Consider the following 16,431-nt stretch of genomic DNA (forward strand, 5'->3'; position numbering starts at 1 on the left):
TTGAGACGGAGTCTCACTCTGTCACCCAGGCTGGAGTGCAGTGGCACGATCTCGGCTCACTGCAAGCTCCACCTCCCGGGTTCACGCCATTCTCCTGCCTCAGCCTCTCCGAGTAGCTGGGACTACAGGTGCCCGCCACCACGCCCGGCTAATTTTTTGTATTTTTAGTAGAGACGGGGTTTCACCGTGGTCTCGATCTCCTGACTTCATGATCCGCCCGCCTCGGCCTCCCAAAGTGCTGGGATTACAAGCGTGAGCCACCGCGCCCGGCCTACAACATTATATTTAAAGACAGGAATTTTAATTATTATCATGCAAGATGATCACTGACATAGGGAAACCTAGTCATATGGGATTTATTCACCATCCCACAAGAACCACAGCAATGAGCTGCTTCTAGCACCACTCACAACAAAATGAGTACCTGGCAAAATGGACACTTGTTGGAATCAAGTACCATGACTTACCCTATAGCAAAAAGAAAGTAGGATTAAGGCCAGGTGCAGTGGCTCACACCTGTAATCCCAGCACTTTGGGAGGCCGAGTTGGGCAGATCACCTGAGGTCAGGAGTTCAAGACCAGCCTGGCCAACATGGCGAAACCCCGTGCCTACTAAAAATATAAAAATTAGCTGGGCGTGGTGGTGGGCACCTGTAATCCCAGCTACTCGGGAGGCTGAGGCAGGAGAATCACTTGAACCCGGGAGGTGAAGGTTGCAATGAGCAGAGATCGTGCCACTGCACCCCAGCCTGGGTGACAGAGCAAGACTCTGTCTCAAAAAAAAAAAAAAAAAACACAGAAAACAAACAAACAAACAAAAACAACAACAAAAAGAAAGTAGGATCAGAACATACAGCAACCTAGAAATGTAGACTAAAGATGAGTGTGTATTTTCCACACTTGTGAGAAATTTAACTGTACATCCACTGAAGCCCTGTGAAAATGAGGCAGCTCAGACAACACACCTCGATAAAGATTTATGCTCCTTGTCCACTGTGATGTTTTCAGGGCAACACAGCCTGCAACTGGTCCTGACCTCTACTCTTCCGTACCCGAACCCCTCTCCGGGCTTTTCATGATGCAGACTCTGAGGCTAGGATTGCTGATCAGGTTTCCATTTCTAGTTTGGCTGCGTGGAAGTTCAGAGCCAAATCTGTGTACAATTTCTTGCAGTGTTGTTACAGTCTAATCCCTTTTTCTATTTTATCTTATTGTTCATTTTTCGTTTACCCCAATTTGAATGACTACTATCTTATTGGATCTTAAGGCTGTTTTTGTTTTTTCTTTGCTCAAAGACTGGGTATAAATTCATAAAACCTGCATTGTGTTTCTTTTCTTGAGACGGAGTCTCGCTCTGTCGCCCAGGCTGGAGTGCAGTGGCGCAATCTCGGCTCACTGCAAGCTCCGCCTCCCGGGTTCACGCCATTCTCCTGCCTCAGCCTCTCCGAGTAGCTGGGACTACAGCCGCCCGCCACCACGCCCGGCTAATTTTTTTGTATTTTTAGTAGAGACGGGGTTTCACCGTGGTCTCGATCTCCTGACCTCGTGATCCGCCCGCCTCTGCCTCCCAAAGTGCTGGGATTACAAGCGTGAGCCACCGCGCCCGGCCTTTCTTTTCATAATCTTGTCTCACTCTGACCATTTCTGCCCTCATTGTATGTATGAAGGTTGCTTGATCCAACACAAAACCCTTCTGTGGTTTCCTTCGTGGAAGTGGAGCTGATGAAACCAGTGGTGAAACCCAGACATTGTCCTTTTAAAATATACTTTTCAGTCCCAGGGAGCTGTAAAGAGCCCAGGATGATGGCAGCAGTGCAGGCTGCTCAGGATCACCCTGGTTCACCCAGGGACAAACAAGTTCAGCTCCAGCAGAGGCCTCCTTCTCTTCAAAATAAATGCCTGTCACTGGTCAAGATGAGCAGCCTCCCCTTGGATCTCTGCCTGTAAGGGAGGACACGAGGTGCCCTGACCCCACCTGCCTTACCAGCTGCGTGACCTGAGCTGGTCACTTAACTGCCATCTATCTGCCTCAGTCTCCTCCTCTACAAAATGGGAGATAATAACAGATCTACCTATAAGATTGCTAGAGAATTAAATGAGTCAAAGGCACAGAGAAAACGCTAGGTAAGGGCTTGTTATTATTATTATTATTATTTTTAGATGGAGTTTCGCTCGTAGCCCAGGCCAGAATGCAGTGGCGCAATCTCGGGTCACTGCAACCTCTGCCTCCCGAGTAGCCGGTTCAAGCGATTCTCCTGCCTCAGCCTCCCGAGTAGCTGGGATTACAGGCATGTGCCACCATGCCTGGCTAACTTTGTATTTTTAGTAGAGACGGGGTTTCTCCACGTTGGCCAGGCTGGTCTCAAACTCCCAACCTCAGGTGATCCACCTGCCTTGGCCTCCCAAAGTGCTGGGATTACAGGTGTGAGCCACCGTGCCCGGCCTGGGCTTGTTATTATTATTAATAACATTAGTCATGGGAGTTGCAGAAACAATGGAAGCAGCATACTTGAGTCGGCCACTATCTGAGCTACAAATACCATTTTATTGTTTTTTTTTTTAATCTATTATGTACTAGATAACCTAACATGTATTGGGGGCAAATACAGGTACAACTCCTGTCTACATGGAGCTCATCTTCTAGCTAGCCCTTTATTCATTTAAATATAGTTCCTGTGGGCTGGGTGCAGTGGCTTACGCCTGTAATCCTAATACTTTGGGAGGCTGAGGTGGGTAGATTACCTGAGGTCAGGAGTTTGAGACCAGCCTGGCCAACATGGTGAAATCCCATCTCTACTAAAAATACAAAAATTAGCCGAGCATGGTGGCTGGCGCCTGTAATCCCAGCTACCCAGGAGGCTGAGGCAGGAGAATTGCTGGAACCCGGGAGGCAGAAGCTGCAGTGAGCCAAGATGACACACTGCACTCCAGCCTCGGTGACGAGTGAGACTCTGCCTCAAAAAAATAAATAAATAGAAATTAAAAATAAATAAATATAGTTCCTGTGTTTATTCTTATCGCAGTCATACAACATGCTTTTCCTAGACACAGAACTTTCTGAGGATGAGCTGTGAGGCTGAGTGTGTGTGTGAAGCAGCTAACTCCTATAGCACCTAGGCTGTTTCTCTTGGAGGTCACTGAGGTTCCCCCAACCCAAGAATTCAAGAGGGAAAAAGCCCTCACCCTGTGGGGCAGGGCTGGCATTATTATCAGCTTCCACCCTGGGGTTTGTTCATGAGCTCTGCCTAGGGGCAACTTAGGGGAGGCACAATGGGAGCTCTGCACACTCCTGTGTAAAGCAGGGGTTTGTGCCCACCTGGCAAGACCAGAGGGCCAGACCACCATACCTCAACGGGGCCGTGGAGGTCTGCAAGAGTAAGAGCTGGCCACCATCTCCCTCTTCTTTCTGCCTCCAGCCACTGACTCTCCACCGTGACCTCGTGGGAAGGCCTCTGTGCCCAATTGTGGATGGCTGTACTTGCTATAGTTCATCTGTGTCTACATCTCAATCTCCCGGGAATGATTCAGCTCTCTCAAAGAAACGCCAAAGAAAGAGCTCCCCCTTCTCCACTCCCTACCTCTCTTCTACAAGGGAGGAAGAGAAGTAACTCCTCTGCAGGTAAGAACCCACCGTGCACTGGGTCACTGCCACCCAGAAGTGCTGCAAATGCCAAAGCCAGGGTCTTGTCCTCCAACTCGCTCTGCAGGACAGTCTGGGCTCAGGTACCCTGGAGCTTGCCTTGAACATTCAGACTCCAGGCACTGAGCAGGCCAGGCATAGACAGGTGCCCATATGTCCCCATCTAGGAAGGTAAGTCAAGTCATGCCTTCACTGGGAGCCAGCTATCTTTAATTTAAGGAGGGACCAAGAGGGAAGGAAGCAGAGCATCCCATTTGATCTCATCATCAGTCGAGCTTTACCAAGGAGCCACATTTCCTGCAAATTACCAAGGCCCTCTCTAATAATTTTGTCAACCCACTGGGACCTGGATATCTCTTCCCAACTGGTGGGAACCCAGAGGGCAGGGCCTGAGTGGAGAGGTTCCCCTAGTCTCGGTATCTACACTTGAGAGAGCTCCATGCGATAGTAAGCTCAGGGAAAGCAGCAATGAATACAGCTCATGTGATTTTTCCGTGTGGCTAACAGCCACTTAGAATAGGACCAGAACAGCTAAGCTCCTGCCTGCAGCCAGAGTGGGGAGACCAGAAAACTAGAGAGAACATTTATGTAAGAATCCCTGAGTTCTCCCTTATGGAGGCAAGAGATGCCAGGACTACTGTTTGAACACTTCAACTAGAAATGACCATCGTTAAAAGTCAAGTGGTAAATGAACAAAGGAGAAATAATTAACCACCCCCACAAGTGTGAACTTAGCAGCAGCCCATGCAGGTCAGTGAAAATTCCAGCCAAGTTGCTGGCTCCCAGGGCTGCTTTGCAAACCCCATATATCCCTAAGTAAACTGCAGGCCACCACAGTCTCCAATATAGCAGCAATAAGATAGATGATACAGATACAGATACAGATACAGATACAGATACAGATACAGATACAGATACAGATACAGATACAGATACAGATACAGATACAGATACAGATACAGATACAGATACAGATATAGACATAGACATAGATATAGATCTATAACCTAGTGTCAGGAATACATTTGCCATTAGAAGTCCATCTCCCCTGCTGGCCTCAGAGAGCAATAACTGCATCAATGGAGTCATCCTTGTATTTCAAGGCCTAGCACAGTGCCCACCATACAGTAGGTGCTCAATAAATATCTGTAGACTTCATACATACTCCATGGAAAGATTTAACCAGATTTTCCCGTAAATTAGTCATTAGGAATTATGCACAGTAATATCACAACTAAAGGATGAACAGAGGGCCAACATCCAGCAGACCAAGCTATGTCAACTCAACAACAGCCCACTCCAGGAACCACAGATGCCGAACTTCATGGCTAACAAGATGAAGTTCTCCATCTGGGCAAATACACAACTCAAAAAAACAAGCAATGCCACATCAGTCCGAAATAACTGGAAGCTCCCCAAGGGCAAGGACCACGTGTATTGCTCACAATAAAGTACCTGACACAGAGAAGGGTTCAATACATATTTATTTAATGCATGAATGGGGTGGGGAGAAGTCAGCATTTCTACCCTCCACTAAGAACCAAAGAGAGTGCCCACAACATGGAATACAAGAATGATGAGAAAAGACCTTTGATACTGTTTTCCATTTTCAGGTGAAGGAACTAAAATCTTGAAGCCAAGAGACCTTCCCAAAGTTCACACTGCTAGAAAAGCACAACCAGACCTTCTCACACTGCCACAGTGAACAGAGAGGGTATGCACACGGTTGCTTAGAGCCCTCCCAGGATCCCTCCAACCTACCCTCCCATTGCCAGGCAGTTCTTGGCACTGGCACCTGGAATTCCATCATTAAGTATATTGTTGGTCATAAAGATTTGTCCCCAGTTAAACTTTGCTATAAAAATGGATATGTGCATTTGCTGCCTATCACTGTCATAGAAATGGAAGTTTCAGAACCCTCCAGGCAACTTAGCTGAGCGCTGCCCTTTATTAAAGATGATGCCTAATTAAGAGGAAATTGTGCTGAGGAAGGGGTAGTGCGCTACGGAACACACTAGAACCCTGGCACAGTGGAGAAAGGGCAGTGAGCAAGGGAGTAAGAGAAAAGGACCAGCTGAGAGGGGAGCCGACGCCTACGTTCTCACAGCTTTATGATTTTGCCTAGAGCTGATCTTTAATGCACACATAGCATTTTGAAATGTATGGAAAATCAGGTTCAAGCTGCTTAGCCCAAAGATTAAGGCCCCCGCCCACCGCCCAGCCTCATCTACCCCGCTTCCTATCTCCTAGGCACATCATAAGAATCCTCTATACTAATGAAATGGATGATTTTTCAACCCCTGCAAAACTGCTTCAATTATTTCAGTCCGTGTGTCTGAAATGTTACCACCCTCTGCTCCAGGTCCTCTGTTACCCGTCAGCCCAGCATCCAGCTTTGCTTCCATAAACTAGTCTTTAAACCCTGCCCCAACAAGCAAGGATCCATCTGCTCCCCTCAACTCTCAGAGCACTCAGCTGCGACCCTGCTCCAACACCAGCCCGCCTGGCCTGAGTCACCAGTGAAACAAACAGAAGATGCTATCACCTGATGACCACTCAGCACTGAAGTGCTCCAGGGCACTTCCATGTATGTCTTGTCCCTGGATATGATCAATAGACTAGAAAGCTAAAAAGATTTTGAATTTTTTGCACCCCCCTTCCATAGATAAAAACAGAGGTTCTGGGAAGATATGTGAATTCCTGGCCCGTATGTGGAAGATACTGTCGTTTTTTGTCGAACCGTAAGAAGGCTGTGTCAGCTCTCCAGCAATCTCACTATTCCCCTGTGGTTTCCAAGACAGCTGAATAAATCATCCATACATGTCAGTCCTCTCGGAGTCTACCTTTCAGTCCTGCTACTTTCCTCCTCTTGTTACAAGCTTCAGAAAGAAGGTGGCTCTAAACTGAACTCTGACTTTGAATTCTTTTATACATTAACTTATTCAAATGATTGAAAGTAGATTGTTTACAAAAATGGATACAATAGAAATGTAAAAGGTCAGGTCCAAGAAAAAAATAGAAGAAAAATAAAAGTGAAGGTCAAGACCAGGTGAACTATGAATTATTGACCATTTGTCTAGATATCAGGGAACAACTCATCCCATTACTTGTTTTTGTTGACCCTTGGTGGCCAGCCTATACAATCTCAGGAAGGCATATTCTGCAGGCTCCTGCTGAGGCTGAGCAACACGAGCTTTGTCAATAAGGCACACACCACTGTGATGGATACAGATATACTTGGCTTTTACCTGGGGTTGTGGGGGGAAGCTTTGTTCTACAGTGATCAGGGAGAGCATTCAGTGTTTTCTTCCAGACTGAACCTGGAAGAATGAGTGAGAAGAACTGTGCGCAAGCTCCTTCTCAAGTGACTCTCTTCATGCTGCACTTAATTTGATTGTGAGATAGTGTGGCCCCCACTGAAGAACATCTGCTAAAAGCAGCATGGATTTGGGTTGCCGAGTGACCATGCAAACCTATATTATCATGTTTGCTTTCACGTAAAAAATGGAAGAATCTTGCACTTCCTAGCTCCATTTCCTTCCCCTGCAAGGACCAGAGAAAAAAAGGCTGAGACCCCACACCACACATTACTCAAAAAGGCAACAGCACATTTTTTGACTTGGGCAAAATTTTCTTCAATTTTGAAGAAAAAAAGGAAAGAAATTAAAAACCTATTCCTGCCACTTAACTATGTTAACCTATTAACTATAAAGCAGAAGGATCTAAAAATCTGGCATATATTTGGAGAACTGAAACAAACCAAGAAACCTGACTAAACTTTCCATTTGTGTAGACTCAAAGTCCATCCACATATCATCACATTACCAATCCAGCAGTCACAGACCAAACTGGATTTTCCAAAGGCTCCGCATTTTCCACCACCGCTCATTCCAAGGTCACCCCCATTTTATACCTAAAACTTGCAATGTTTTAGTTAAACTATATCTATCTATCTATATCTATCTATTATCTATTATCTATCTATCTATCTATCTATCTATCTATCTATCTATCTATCTATCTATCTATCTAAACAGTATCCCTGATCTTAGACTTAGAAGTCATTAAGTCTAGTTCTCTACAGGTTATGTAAATCCTTGCTGTAATTTTCCATCCTTTTGAATGTAAGAATTAAAACTAATACATACATATATTTTTAAAAATTTTAAGTACATAATAGCAGCTAACACATGTAAGTGATTATGTGCCTGGCACTGATGCTAAGCCCTTTTTATGTAAAGGCACTGAATCCTCAACATAAACCCATGCTAAGAGGTTTAGACTTCACCCAAGTAGGACAACGAAAACAGAGCAGTTATGTGAACTTGACCAAGGCCGCGGATCTGGGGGTTCTGCCTCCTAATGTGTGCTGTTTAAAACTGAAGGGAACATGGAGAAATCGATATAGTGCTTGTGCCAGGAATGCAGTAAAATGGGAAAAATGGTTTCTTATTGATAATGTTGTTTTTATTAATAACTGAACTTTCACTTGTTGCATTATTATATGTCATACACTGAACTAAGCACTTTACCTAATGATTCTGGAAAATCATTAGGTGAGGGAGATCCTATCCACCCTAGATAAATTAGGCTTAATAGAGATTATGTCTTGTAAGTAACAGGCAAACACAAGAGGAAAGGAAGGTTTAACCCAGGTCTGTCTGAATCTAGACTTCCATGTCTGGTCCCACCCCACTCAAAGATAAATACCACTAACATTTGGACACATTTCCTTCCAATATATATGCATATTTTATGCAGTCGAGATGATACGCTCTATATAATTCTATATCCTAAGTTTTCCCCATTCTAATTACATAATATTCCCCCACAGTATTACAAACTCTTTACATTGTTTTTAATAAATACATAATATTGTAAATAAGGCCCCATAATTTAATAGCTGTATCTTTTTGTGTATACCAGCTATTTACAAGTTTTCCCTATCATAAATAAGGATGCAACAAGGATTTTTTTGTTTGAAACTTCTTCTGTTTTTTATTTCAGATTATTTTCTTAAGCTAAAATTTTTTCCTTTTGTTAAAGGAATCATGAGTATTTTTACAGAACAACAAGAAATAATGAAATCTGAATGTACAGGCATCAGCTGTTTGATTTATGGGTTAGCTAAATGAATATGCATTAACAACTGAGAAGGCCAATAATCAATCCAGGTTTTATAGTTCAATCCACCCCACAGAACCATCCTGCCATCCGGGACTCAAGCTGCAAGGGACCAGACCAAGAGACAGAACTGACAAAGGAATGAATGGGAGAAAAAACATCTGGCACAGGTAATAAACTAGATTTACAGAAAAGAGGCAAAGATAAATGTTTAACATAAATTTTAAAATATATTGCAAACAGTGGAAATGACAGAGAGAAGAAGAAGGATTGGACTAGACTTTACTACAGAAAGCCATGTGGACGTGCATGGTGAGCAGCCATGTGCTGCTTTCTGCAAGCCCAAGTTTTTAGAACGGCCTACCAGGTAGAACCTGAATTACAAAAAGAATATTAACTAAAATGAAGTATGCTGATGAAGTATCATTTTCCTTTAGTTAATAAAATAAAGCCAGATAAAAAGTCTTACCAATTTCATCAGTGAGTTATGAATAAGATTTGTATTTTCAAATAGCAAAAAAACAAATTGCAGCCTGGACACGTACATATTACTTCATCAAAAGCACAATGAAGAAACAAACATGTCCCCATGGGAGATGACATGAAACGATGAATTCTCAATAGCACAGTTGAGGACAGTGTTTTAAAGGATTGTTTTAAGATACTGTCACATTTGTTGTATCTCCACAACCTGGACTTACTCTTGAAAAACAATTCCGAAAATAAATATAAAACTTAAGATAAAGCTGGAAAAATAACAGAAGAAATGCACAGACCAAAGAGAGACAGGGATAAAAGGTATGAATCCCTAAAGAAATGGCAGGACTAAAGAACTCCCTGAATTGGAAAGGGGCCTCATCAATGGGAATTTGTGCTACAATCTTGTGTCATCTGTCAGCACCAACCTATAAAACTGACATTCATCTTGTCCTCCAACAGTGCACCTAGCTTAGTGCTATGGGCTGAATTGTGTTTCTTCCAAAATTCATATGTTAAGGTCCTAACCCCCAGGACTTCAGACTGCAACCTTATTTGAAGATGGCACCTTTACAGAGGCAATCAGGTTAAAATGAGGTCGTCAGAGCGGGTCATAATCCAAATTGACCATTGTCCTTATAAGAAGGAGAAATGTGGACACAGATACACAGGAAAGATGATGTAAAGAGGACAGGAGAAGATGGCAATCTACAAGCCACAAGAGAGGCCTGGAACAGATCCTTCCCTTACAGCCTTCAGAGGGGACCAACCCTGCCAACAGCATGACCTTGAACTTCCAGCCTCCAGAACTGGGAGACAATAAATTTTTGTTATTTAAGCCACCCAGTTAGGGGACAGCCCTGGCAAACTAATCTATTTAGCCAGGCTAAATATAGCCCAATTAGGATATTAATAAGTGCAATAAGCCTAAATGTAGTTCTTTTGACACAAAATGGCAAACGGTACAATTAAATGTAAGTGGTAATCAGGAGAATAATTATAAACATGTGTGAATATGTAAATATAGGCATAGCTGGGCCTCATGCCTAAAATCCCATTGACTCAAAGGCTGAGGTGGGAGGATTGCTTGAGTCCAGGAGTTCGAGACCAGCCTGGGCAACATAGCAAGACTCTGTCTCTACACAAATTTTTTAAATATAAAAACTAGCTGGGCGTGGTGGTGTGCACCTGTAGTCCTACCTACTCAGGGGGCTAAGGCAGGAGGATGGTTTAAGTTCAGGAGTTCAAGGCTGTAGTGAGTTATGATCATATCACTGTACTGCAGCCTGAGTAACAGGGCAAGACACCATCTCTAAAACAAATAAACAAATATAAGCATAGATGCAGGTGCTGGTGTAGGCAAGGGCATAGGCATATGCATATGTATACATTGTGCCCAAGGTCACAAAGCTAGCAAGTGACAGGAGCAGGACTCTAACCAGGGCATATCTGCCTCCAGGGCCCATGCCTTGCTATAATACCACCATGCCACACCACCTAACAAAACTACATGGCAATGTGAAAAATATCTGTGAGAACAGGATATGATTGATGCTACATAGAATTTAGGGTGCTTCCAGCCAAGTAGGGAAGAGACTATGTTAGCATTTTGTTAGAGTGGCAGAATTATACTTTGTTTGTTGTTTGTTTTATTTTGGCTTTTGTTACACTGGAATTAAAATAAATAAATTCAACAGCAACACAAGCCCACTTTCGGTTACTCTAATACAGATGAAACCAAATGGTGTTTTTCCTTGTCAGATCGCTCCTCCATCATATAAAAAGGGATGGGAAGCACATCTGTGGAGTCTCCCTCCACATTCTGCACAACCACCTCAAAATGAAGACATAAATATCTAGGGCACAGTATTTTGTGGATATAGAGGATAAGGTTCAGATTCTGGGCCTAGGGGAAGGATACAGGTCAATCTACATCCATTTATCAATAACCTATAATGCACAAGATACTGTGCTGATTACTTCAGGGAATAAACAAGATGGAATAAGGCTGGTCTTGCATTCATGTGGCTTAAACTCTCACAGCAACTCTCACAGAGAGTTGGCGGGTGCCATGTAGTAGATCAGCTGCTGCCTGTGAGAGAGGAGTCCTGCCTTGCCCTCCAAGAGCTTCCACAGGGCTCGGGGAGGACAGTAGCAAGCAGTACAGGGTGACAAGTCTGGAATAGGAGCCTAGGTCACTATGATCACTAAAGTCCTTCCAACATCTAAGTGATTCGAGGATGAAGTCACACCTCTAAGGGTTCAGGTCGTTAGGAGTCCTTGAGGTTCCTGAAGGGCTCCAAGATTATTCTGGGGCCTTCTTGACCTTTCCAGGCAAGACCTAAGCAGGTGAGATTTAGTCAGAATAGAAATGGCCTCCAGCACAAGCAAGAGCTGCTCAACTTTAACGCCACCCCTCACAGGGGCACTAGCCCCCAGAATGAGACTATGTACTTCGTTAACTACTTGTTTATTATCATTGACTGCCTCTAAGCAGCCGCCGGGGCTGTCTAGAAAGCTGTGACAATAAGTTTGTATGGAAGATTCGGGGGGAGCACACATAACTTCTAACTAGTGCCCACAGAGACTTTGGAGCCACTCTCTTACCAGTGGTCCAATGGCTGTACCTACTGTGATCCTTGTGGGCTCGCACATCACCACAGCTCCTGACGAAATTGAGGTTGACAGATTTTATCATCATCTATAGAGAGGAGACTATTAAAAAACACCTCACTATAAAACTATCAAGGCCGGGCATGGTGGCTCATGCCCATAATCCCAGCACTTTGGGAGGCCGAGGCAGGAGGATGATTTGAGCCCAGGAGTTCAACAGCCTGGGAAACATTGGGAGACCCCGTCTAACAAAAAGAAAAGAGAGAAGAGAAAGAAGAAAAAGGGGAGGAAAGGGGGGAGGGAGAGAAAGAAAGAAAGAAAGAAAGAAAGAAAGAAAGAAAGAAAGAAAGAAAGAAAGAAAGAAAGAAAGAAAGAAAGAGAGAGAGGAGGAAAGAGAAAGAAAAAGAAATGAAAAAGAAAAAGAAAGAAAGAAAGAGAAAAGGAAGGAGGGAGGGAGGAAGGGAGCAGAGAGAGAGAGAAAGAAAGAGAGAGAGAAACACAGAGAAAGAAGAAAGAAAGGAAGAAAAAGAAAGAAAAGAAAGAAAGAAAGAAAGAGAGGGAGGGAGGGAGGGAGGGAGGGAGGAAGGAAGGAAGGAAGGGAAAGAAAGAAAGAAAGAAAGAAAAAGAAAAAGAAAGAAAGAAAGAAAGAAAGAAAGAAAGAAAGAAAGAGAAAGGAAGGAAGGAAGGAAGGAAAAAAGAAAGAAAGAAAGAAAGAAAGAAAGAAAGAAAGAAAGAAAGAAAGAAAGAAAGAAAGAAAGAAAGAAAGAAGAAAGAAAGAAAGGAAGAGACAAAGGAAGGAAGAAAGGAAGAAAACTATCAACCCTGAAAAAAATAATGGATGAGTGATCATTTGTGCTAGAGAAGAGAAGGCATCTTGACTTAAGAATCCACGGAGCAAGCTTCCTCTGTTACGGTTTGCATGTGTCTTCTCCAAAATTCATGTTGAAACTTAATCTCCAATACAACAGTATTAAGAGGTGGGGCCTTTAGGAAGTGATTTGGCTCTGACAAAGCTTAAGTCCAGACAAGGAGAGCAGGCAGAAAGAAGAGAGAGAGACTGCAACCTGGGAGGTATGAGAAGCTGCAGAACTCATAGGAAGCTGCAAGCCAACCAGTCTATTTTGCTTTTGGGGATCCTTTGGTTATATATCCATATTCCCCTGATTGTTACTATCCTGGGTGAGAAAAGGCTAGCTAAGTATTTCAATACCTTAGAAAAAAAATGGCTTATTCAAATGAAAAACTCTTTTAAGTTTTCTTTTCTATTTATCTTTCGAAAGACATCTAGAAATTTCCTGGGGGGAAGATGTCTTTTCATTCTCCCCTCACACTCCTCCCCCTCCCTTTAGTGATGAATCTCTTGGTGAACTCGTCTGAATGTCAAAAAGAAAAAGACATCTTCTCAGAAAAATATAAATATTTATAGACAGCATTACTCCATCACCCCTGAAATGTTAAACAGAGCTGCTTCTCCATTCTCTTCTTTATTGATTTAGTTATGTGGTACATAATCAGAAAGCAAAAAAAAAAAAAAGGTAACAGTGGAACTCAAATCACCAGGTCATGCATCAAATAAACGCAGACCAAAAAACATTCATTAAATCTTGTTGCGATATACCTCCAGAGAGCAGTAACAGAAATAAAAAAATCAATGTCAAAACAAACCCAGCCTTGGACTGCTGGAGAACGGCTGCTCACAGACCTTCCTCTGTGATGAGATCCCCGTATCTGTGGCACTTCTCCTCCTCTGAGGTATGTGCTCTTAGGGCTAAGTCCCACCAGTATGACTGCAGGGCCAGTGGGAACAGAGTGGGATGTATTTAAAAGCAAAAATACCAGGGAGTCAAGTCCTCATTCAGCACCAAAAATGTCTGAGTGGCCCTCCTCAACTTTCTCACCGGGTTTTAGCCTAGACAACTTTTAAGGAAGGTAAGTACCTTAGAAGTCATCTAGTCTAAAACCCAAGTCTGTTTTCTGGATCTCTCTTCTGATACCTAAAATCTGGCTTTACCTAAATGACCTGTCCTCTTTCCAAGTGATAGTCGACCTACTAATAAGCAAAAATGATGATTAGTTGGTGCCATATTTCCACAGTTTTTCCAATAGTTACAGAAAGGCTACTTGTGACAGTAGATGTGATTTTGCAGTGTTACTAATGATCATTCTGGCAGCTCTTGTTATATACACTATACAACTGAAAATAACCCCACCAAAGAAACAAAAAAGATAATTTCCTGACTTTAAAGACATAGAAGAGATTCTCTAGATTAAGAACAATGAGAAAAGGATGTTAAAATGATCTATGGCGCCCTCAATTACCTTTAAAATGCTCATGTATTTTCTAAGAGATTTTCACAAATCTTCAATGTATTAGGACTCTCAATTTTAACTGCTGCCTGGGGCTTTACCCTAATTATTTTTAAATAATTTAATATTTGCCTTTTGTTGGGTACCAAAAACAAAATGTACTCAAAAACATACATTTCGAAAGATGAGCAGAAAACATGTAAAATCAGTATATCGATTATTCTAAAGGGAACTAACATTTTACTGACACATGTTTTGAGCCACACTCTTGCAAACAAAATAAAACTGCTACCCTCCAAGAGCTCATGGCTTAGCCTTATATGGCGCTACCTTGGAATGTCAGGACAACTTTGGAAAATACCTCATTTGGGGGAAAAGCACACAAAACTAACAGACATCAACACAAAAGGGCAGGTCAAAAATAAAAAGCTTTAAAAACAAAATTCACAGTAGGTAACACCAAGCTACCTCCTGAAGCTCAGCTTAGGGTTCTTCTCTTAGGAATAGCATGAAGTTGGAATCAGTATAACCTGGGGAACTGTCACAGATGGCTGACATGGAAGCACTATCTCACAGAGAAATGATATCACCATGTACTGATCACACATCATGTGCCAGGCACACAATGTTTATCTCATTTACTCCATCCAAGGTCACAAAAAGCTGGTGACACCAAAGAAGTGGCAGAGCCTAAATGAAGTCCACCACCAAAATTTCCTTTTTTATTTTTATTTTTTGAAACAGGGTCTCACTCTGTGGCCCAGGTTGGAGTGTGGTGGCATGATCATGGCTCTCTGCAGCCTCAAGTGGGCTCAAGCAATCCTCCCACCTCTGCCTCCCAAGTAACTAGGACTACAGGTGTGTGCTACTACGACAAGCTAATTTTTTAATTTTTTTTAGACACAGGATCTCACTACATTGTCCAGGCTGGTCACAAACTCCTGGGCTCAAGCAATCCTCCTGCCTCGTACCTCCCACCTTGGCCTCCCAGAGTGCTGGGATTACAGGTGAGAGACACTGTGCCCAGCCCCACTACCAAATTTTCTGATAAATAAAATAGAAAACTGGGAATTATGCCGTCAAACAGGTTAAGTCTCCAGGATAATCTGGGAAAACTTTGCAGGTATCAGGACAGGGAATTCCTAGAGTGGAAGAAGGTACAGTGCAGTATCATTTTATGACCAAATCCCATAAGGTTGCCAGGACTCTCTGCTCTGATTCTGCCAGCAATATGCAACCTTCTGCTCCAGTGCGTGGTCTCATAACTGGATTGTCTTTCCATGCTTGGTACACAGGAATGCTCACCCCTTCTTCTAATCCTAGATCTTACTTATGAGGGTCAAAAATGGAGACTGAAAATATAAATCTTTCTATGAAAAATGTCTATTTTAGCATAGGCTTAGAAAAAGCATATGAGATCTCTACTATAATTCATACATGTTTACAATAATTCCATTTAATTCAACAAAACGTTATTGAAGTCCTACTATATATGATGTTCTAAGCATTTAGTCTTATTGCACTTTTGCTCCTGTTTCGAAGGCATTGTGTAAACTGGGGTTTTGCCTATGCAAGTCACCCTGGGATGCCTACAACGTGAAATCTGAATCTGCTGCTTTAAAAGGGCAGGGAAGCCCCCATAGGTACATGAATAGTTTCAAAACTACAACCATTTCAGCCTTACCCCAGAACTACACAGTGAGTTACTAGTAAAGGAGAAAGAAAATTATAGTCCACACCTTGTTACCAAGACTAAGTAACTGCAATATGAGATTTAAATTGAGCAATAACCATCAATTAGCATTACTGTTAATCTTAGATTTCTCAGTTAAAGAACCTATGTATGTCAATACAATTACGAAAGTCTGATTTCTATACTGGGACTTTAGAAAAGGAGAATGTTTGCTTCCCATGTTGACAGTCCCTGTGTGATTTTGCCCTTTTTGTAATTTTCTCTATTGAAATGAAATTCATAGCATAATTAGAATCTTCATGGATGAAATTCCAATGCTAAAACTGCACATGACACAGGCAAAGGAAACAGAACATGAGCCCCACCTGGAAAGAATTAAGAGGGTAAAACAGGCAAGCCCAAAATTGCCTAATAAAAATCACTCATTCTGGAAGTTTTAACAAGATGCTTTCTTAAAGAAAAAAAAAAGGAAATTTAGGGAAATTCGAAAAGGTAATGAAAATTAACATACTTGATCCTAATGATGTGACTGCATAATAATCAATTTTTAAAACTCAAATAAATACAGGTAATTCTA

At 42.5% G+C, this 16,431-nt stretch overlaps 1 protein-coding gene and 1 long non-coding RNA gene across 4 annotated transcripts in view; one reads left to right on the top strand and one right to left on the bottom strand.

The window, feature by feature from the left end:
- LOC116481429 (uncharacterized) overlaps positions 1 to 6,694 on the top strand; it is an 8,758-nt gene extending 2,064 nt beyond the window's left edge. The window contains exons 2-3 of the long non-coding RNA XR_004251575.2: positions 3,417 to 3,619; positions 5,254 to 6,694. This is a non-coding gene — a long non-coding RNA (uncharacterized LOC116481429). The remainder of the gene's footprint in view (positions 1 to 3,416; positions 3,620 to 5,253) is intronic.
- The window catches only part of TLN2 (talin 2), a 465,831-nt gene that overhangs the window by 203,697 nt on the left and 245,703 nt on the right, over positions 1 to 16,431 (bottom strand). The gene's annotated exons all lie outside the window — the stretch shown is intronic.

This window comes from Hylobates moloch, unplaced genomic scaffold (assembly GCF_009828535.3).
Source record: "Hylobates moloch isolate HMO894 unplaced genomic scaffold, HMol_V3 SCAFFOLD_14, whole genome shotgun sequence".
Lineage (NCBI taxonomy): Eukaryota > Metazoa > Chordata > Mammalia > Primates > Hylobatidae > Hylobates > Hylobates moloch.